This window comes from Vipera ursinii (genome assembly GCF_947247035.1).
Source record: "Vipera ursinii genome assembly, chromosome: 13".
Taxonomy (NCBI): domain Eukaryota; kingdom Metazoa; phylum Chordata; class Lepidosauria; order Squamata; family Viperidae; genus Vipera; species Vipera ursinii.
The window spans coordinates 17,507,531-17,514,253 of NC_139526.1; the positions used below are offsets into that span (position 1 = coordinate 17,507,531).

Here is a 6,723-nt window from a genome sequence, read left to right on the forward strand (position 1 = left end):
CCAGCATGAGAGCCAAATACCTCGCCACCAACCAGCCTCGGTCGGATTCTGGCAGCGTGCACTGAAAAGGCCTGGAAGTGAGAAATGGAACGAAACGGGCCAACCTTGCGAGTCTCTCTTGCCTTCGCAGATCTACCCTGCTTTTCTCCCCCTATCCAGGGGTCCAGCTCAGTTGCATTTCCTGCTGCTTCTTCCCCAGCTTGACCAGCTTGGCCCGTGTCCACGTGAAGACACCTCCGTAGAAGCTTCTTGCAGTTCCAGGCGTCGTTCCCTCGCAGTTCTCGCTCTTCAGAGAAGGGAACATCTCCACGTGCTCATGCCCACCTCCTGAAGCCTCACTGTGCTCCTTCGCTGTGTGGGGAATCCACTTTTGATGCCCGGAAACTGCCAAGTTGACCATCTTCTCCCTAAGGCTTCTCTCTAACCCGTCAAACGATGGGATGAACCAGATGACTTAAAACCGGATTGTGGTGTGGAAGTGCTCTTGACACGGTACGCCGAAACTAAAGCCATCTTTAACGTCCACCACGCCATGAAGCTCAGTTAGCTCCCAGCTTTGCCTACAAATCTCTCCTCGATTCTCCTGCCAGCATTGGTGGATCTCCCAACCTAGGATCTTGGCAAGTCCTTGGTTCCTTGCCTATTACAACACGGTCTACTAATTTGTCCCTTTGCGATTCTTGGATACCTCTAAGGCAAGTTTACTCCTCTCTTTTATTATCTGGATTTAAAGTCCTGGAGAGAAGGAGGAGGCTTCCTGTCTCATATATCCCGTGTGGTTGATTGTATGTGCTTGTTTGCATACACATACGCACACATCCTGATAGGAACACACACCGTGCTCTATCTGCCTTTTTCCTGTGTGTCCGTACTTCCTACCAGCTCTCGCCAAACATCTTTTGAGCTGATGTGAAGTCATCAAACTGGAAACTACCACTCTTTTGGTGCCAAACTATTCCAGGAAAATATTTTAAGGAGCGTTGTAGATTGGAGGAGAGGGCTGTGGAAGATCCAAATTTGGGAGAAGGATTCGACCGGCAAAGGAAATACCAACAAAACTCAGCTTCTTCCCAAGGTGTTCTACTAGGTTAGACTTCTCCTTGCTTTTTCTTTGGGGAGTTAGGTCAGACTAATTCCTGGAGGTGTTGATGTTGGATGGAGAAGGGAGGGTTGACACTGGTCCTGTATCCTTAAATCAGGAAGCCAAGATAAAAGCTTGTTATGGGAAGACAGTTTAGGGATTCAGGAGTGGAAGGGGTGTCCAGCAAGCCTCTCGCTTTTAATTTGAAGACCATCGGTGGACCAGTTGCTTCTTAACTTGTTGACAGTAAAGCTCAGCAGCAAATTGGGAAGAAGAAGAAGAAGAAGAAGAATTGCTGTAGGGCCCCTACTGGTGTTCCTACTATGTGAGATGGTTAGGGTATTGAATAGTTGCACCCTATTCTTATTTATCTCTTGGGTCTTCTCATTTTAAAGCACGGAAGATTTCCTTTTCAGATTTTGCACATTTGAGAGGAAGTTTTGCTTGCTTTCACCTTTAGAGATGCCCACACGTACCTCTACCTACTTGCTTGCTTTGAAAACCTAGATTAAACCTAGAGCCTTGGTGGAGCAGTGGGCTAATGCCTCCTTAAGTAACACCAGCTGCCTGCGATTAGTGCAGGTTCGTGTCCCACCAGGCTCAAGGTTGACTCAGCCTTCCATCCTTCCCAGGTAGGTAAAATGAGGACCCAGATTGTTGGGGGCAATTAAGCTGACTTTGTAATAATGCCGCTTGGTGGGGGTGTGAAAGCCCTAATAAGCAGGCATATACATAGAATGAAGGCTACTGCTAAGCTTGTAAGCCGCTCTGAGTCTTCGGAGAAGGGCGGGATATAAATGGAATTAAAATAAATAAAATAAAAAATAAAAATAAAAATTATTAGCAGGCTCTGAAAATCCTTAGATGCAGCTTGCAAGCAGAATGAGAAGCTACAAAACCACTGTTAGTATTTCCTGAGCATCAGGGTCACGTAAGCCGTTGTTTGTGTGTATGTGCAGGTAGCCTACTCGGCTTTGCAGTCTATCTCTAGATCCCAGGAATGCACCTCAGCACCCAGGTGTGTTAGGAGAGGAACTGGACATGCTTCCAACCACAAAGGTATTTGTACAAATGTGACACCCCAGGAATACATTCCTTTGTAGTCCACCTTTTGAAGTGTGCCCTTAAAAGAAAATTTGAGCTGCTGTGAATCATGTGCAAGGGATCCCAGATCTTCAGAAGAACATTCTTGGTAGTTTAGTTTGCAGAGAGCAGGAAGACAATCCTTCCTCCTCAATCTTCTCCAGATGGAAGAAAACTTGAGTATGACCATCTGAAGGCAGGGACCAGCAACATAGGTTGTAATAACCACTGCAGAAAGTGACTTTCTCCTGAGGAGGAGCCATCGCTTCGATGGTGAAGAAGCTTCGGCTTGGTGTGCCCAACGCTCCCCGAAGCATTTTCCAATGGGCAGAAGACAACCTCACGGAGAAGGCCAAGCTATCAGATCCGGACTTTGATGCAGGTTGAGTTTTCTTCAGGGACTTTGAACTCAGCCAGACTTTTCCGCTAACCGAGATTACGGAATCATCTCAACACGTGGCGTGCTTCTATTGACAGGGGCCAAGAGTCAACTAGACGCGTGTGTCTGTGCACACGAGACACGTGTAAATATGGATTGCTGGGGGCGCCAACAGCACGTGCGGATCTTGTGGTGGAGCATGCCTGAGTGGCTCTTTCAGAAAATGTGAGTGTGCATGGTCACTTGTATGCCTTTAAAGAGAAGCAGGGGGCACCTTCCCCACCTTCTCTTTCGTGCCAAGCATCCGTGGCAAAACCATTTCGACTGCTAAGGGCTGTTCACCGCTGGCTGTCCTCTCCTTCCGAGCCAAGTTCCCTCCCTCCCTCAACTATTGGCTGGCAGAACGTTGACTTTTGGCTGGCTTGGTGTCTTCATCGGGGCTTCTGCACCAGCTTCTGTGGTATAGTAGGCGAACCCCCACAAAATATTTTATTTTCCTCTTCTCTTCGCTTTTCTCTCTCTGGTTTGTTTGGGGTTTTTTTGCAAGTCAAGAACTCTGGCCACTCGGGGGGGTGTGGGTGGGGAACCATCCCTATGGACCTTTTGGCTTAAGTTCTGAAATTCAAGTGACGTTGAGTAGGGGAGAAATAAGTTGAGTGGAAAAATGGAGCCCTAAACCTCTCCTTTCCTTCCTTCCTTCCCGAAGGATGGTAGCCATTGGCAAGGGAATTGCTTTTCCCGCGACAACATCACAGCCCTTCCCTGAAAGCAATCCTAAAGAAAATGTGGACCTTCTCAAAGCTGATGAAGCATCTGTCCACAATGTGAAATGTACATAGCATGGGGATGGATGTCTCCTGTCCCGTGTTGAAGACTGCATTGTAATTGTTTAAAAAACGAAACGAAACAAAAACGCCGAGTCAAGACTTTTGGCTGTGAATTTATTTTTCTCTTGTGTGCTGTCCAAAAGTGTCGTGTTTTTTTGTATCCTGTCTGTAATATTAGCTCACTTCGTTTTGAATTTTCTTTGGCTTCTTAAGATGAGAAAAGGTTTAAGGTTAAAAAGAAAAAAAAAACAATTTGATATTCATCCATGTATCTAAACTTGAAAGTTAGGGTCTTCTCAACTAGCTTCAATTTTTTAAAAATCTGGTGGGTATGTGTGAATGAAATACCTCAGGTACGGCCAGCTTAACTGGAATAGGAAGGAATATGAATTTGTAGCTTGAACCTGGCCTAAACGTGGAACAATTTTACCAAGGACAAAATTTTCTGGAGCATCCCAGAAACTTGAGCATGGGTGCATTAAATTCAGTTGCTGCTCCGACCCAGCACACTTGCCGCGTAGACCTATTGTGCTTGTCCATCTGTGGCCCATCCAAGACTCAAGACCTGTGTTTTCCCCAAAGCATGCTGGTGCTTCCTAAGGTCTACCTGGCAGCTGAGTAGTTGGGAATATCTCTTGGTGTTTCTCTCGGGGTGCTTTAGTGCATTTGAGAAGGCCAAGGCGTCCTTGTGATCTGTGTGTTACCAGCTTGAACAGCAAGGAAGGGCAGAAGATGCGTGTACGGGGGGGGGGGTTGCGATCCTTGTAACAAGCCAGGTCAAGAGAGAAGGTTGACTGGTGGGTCTGGTCCATCGTTCAGTTTTGACCATAGATGGAGGCCACTAGAGCAGAAGGAACGTTGCTTTGGGGGGGATTCATCTGCTTTAACGCTCGCTTGACCAGCTGTGCCCATTTCTTTGAAAGACTTGAGACCTAGGATTTAGTACATTGGGTCGTGTCAAAATCTTTGAAGGTTCTGGACATCGTTCAACTGCATCTGTGCCAAAAATAAGTCTTTTAAAAGCCATAGAGGTGAAGCGAGCCTGGAGCTGTGCAGCTTTGGTCTTTAGCCCACCCTTTCTGAGCTGTGGTGTAAGGGGAGGGGCTCCATTGGCTGCCTCCCCCATCAATCTGGCATCTTCCTCCAGAAGTATGAAGCTTGAAGTATAGAGTAAGCAGATCTAGTTCGGGGGTCTCTGATGAGGGCCAACAGAGAAAGGTGGATGGCAGCTTCCTGCAGCTTGCAAGCTGTTGTCTTCAAGAGAGCTAGAAGGGTCTGGCTTGGACCACATTGAGTTAAAAAAGCCCTTCCGAAGGAAAAAAAATGAGCCTCCAGCCTTCCTTTTCTATTCTTCATCCTGTAATTGATGGCCAAGTAGGTAGACAAGGATTCAAAAAAACCCATCTAGGTCTCTGCTCATTTTTTGAGGCATGTTTCTCAAAGAGTGGAGCCTCAGACCATGCGTGATCGCCAAAGTTCTTTAAGAGTGAATCTCTCTGATCTGAAGGAGCAGACCTCTGGATCCTAGGTGTTGTGGGCCTGTCATTGTGATCCATAGCTAGCTTTGAGATCCTTGGAGCATCGCTAGCTGGAACCATCTCCATGTAACAAGGCAGGTTCTTGGCCAGGTCCGCTGGTCCAAATTGACTACCAGCCATTGGCAAGAGTCCTGAGTTAAGAGGACTAGTGCTTTGGTTCTGTCCAAGGCAGATGCTCCTGCTTGTAGCGAATGAGTTCTCGCTGAGAGAGGTGACATCTTCTGCCACCAGGAGAGGCGTTGAGAAACCAATGGGACGTCTCTCCACGATCGGCTAAGCTCTAGTGTGGTAGAAGACCACCCCAACCTTGTTAGTTAGTCCTCTGATTTCCCATGTGAACCATCTCCCAACCTCAGGGGAGTTTCTGAGAGAGAAAATGGCGCACTAGGACCAAACGGCACAGCTACACACCCTCAGAGACCAATCTTAGAACCCATTTTATCGGGGGCCGCAGCAAGCAGCGCTGAACATTTTTTTGCCTTTTAACAACGCGACAACAGCCACCAGCAGCAGCTGCTTGGACTAGCGTCAGGCTAGCTCTTGGTGCTTTTGTGTCTTGCAACAACCACACTTCTCTCTCTATGCAAGGAGGCTGTTCCTCCTGTTTGCGCTCCTCCCTCTCCAGCATCCGGATCCCATCTCAAGTTGGGTTGGACCCCCGTCCTCCTGAATCAACTCGGCTTTTCAGGGTGGGGATTCTGGGAATTGCAATCCCTCAGAGCTGCTGGTCCCCAACATGGCGAAGCTTAGCTTTCCTTCCCCGAGGAATATTTCTTTCCTTCCCAGGAATATTGTTGTTTTGTGGTCAAGAACGGGCCTGTTTTATTCTCTTCCCCCCCCCCCCCCCGCTTCAATAAATTTTGCAAACAGGTCCACTAAAACCCCAGTTAGAAAGAATCCTGGTTTGTTACCCATCCAACCCGCATCCTAAACTGGCAGGCAATGCCATCTCTTTATCATGCAGGGCCAACCTTTACCTTCTGATTTCTGCCTGCCCGGGACTACGAAAGGCACAAGAGCCGGGCGAGTTTGGTGCTGTGGTCCATTGGCAACCCGCGATTTCCGTTTTCCCCTCCTTCGTTCATTAAGAGACATCAACTTGGGAATTGTGACTTTAATTCCGTCGATTTCCAATTTTATTTTATTTTATTTTTTTTTGAGAGATGCGGCAAATTCTACCAAGTCAAACTCGGACCGGCATTTTCAAATCGGGTTTTGCTTCAAACCACAATGGTTAATACAGCCTTCTACTTTTCTATATACATATATAATATATGTATATTAAATATATATAAATATAATTTTTTAAAGCCTTTAGACATGACTTAGCTTCTTTCAAAGTTCTCCACTGAACCCCAAAATGTTTTTGAAATTTTGCCGGGGTTTAAGCGATGGGGGTGGCGGTCAGCCTGACGACGATTATTTTTTAAAAACTTTTTTGACTTTTGGTTGGTTTTATGACATTGTACTGTAGCTGTTTTGTTTTACCGGTTTGTGTCCTTTCTGTTCTGCAGATACTACAACAGAAACAATTCTAAGTGTAATTCCTGTGGTTTCTATTCAGCTTGGGTTTCATGTTTTAAAATAAACAACTTTGAAAAAGGCGCTGCTCTGGCTAATGAATGGTTTATATATACATATATGCCTCTATTTCATTATGCACTTTGAGTGAATTGGCCTGGTGGGTTGTACCCATTCCGTCCACAGGGTGGCAGCACGTGCCTGTGTTCTCCATGGACAGGCACCATCTCTTTCCATTAAAACTCAGATAGAATTAGCATATAAGAAGTTCTCGACTTATGGCAAAACAAATGT

The 6,723-nt window shown here is 46.5% G+C and overlaps 1 long non-coding RNA gene across 1 annotated transcript; it reads left to right on the forward strand.

Moving 5' to 3' along the window:
- Window positions 1-6: 6 nt before the first annotated feature.
- LOC310646150 lies at window positions 7-6,513 on the forward strand. Its single transcript, XR_014493650.1, has 2 exons — window positions 7-1,087; window positions 2,041-6,513. It is a non-coding gene; the product is annotated as an uncharacterized lncRNA (long non-coding RNA).
- Window positions 6,514-6,723: the final 210 nt, after the last annotated feature.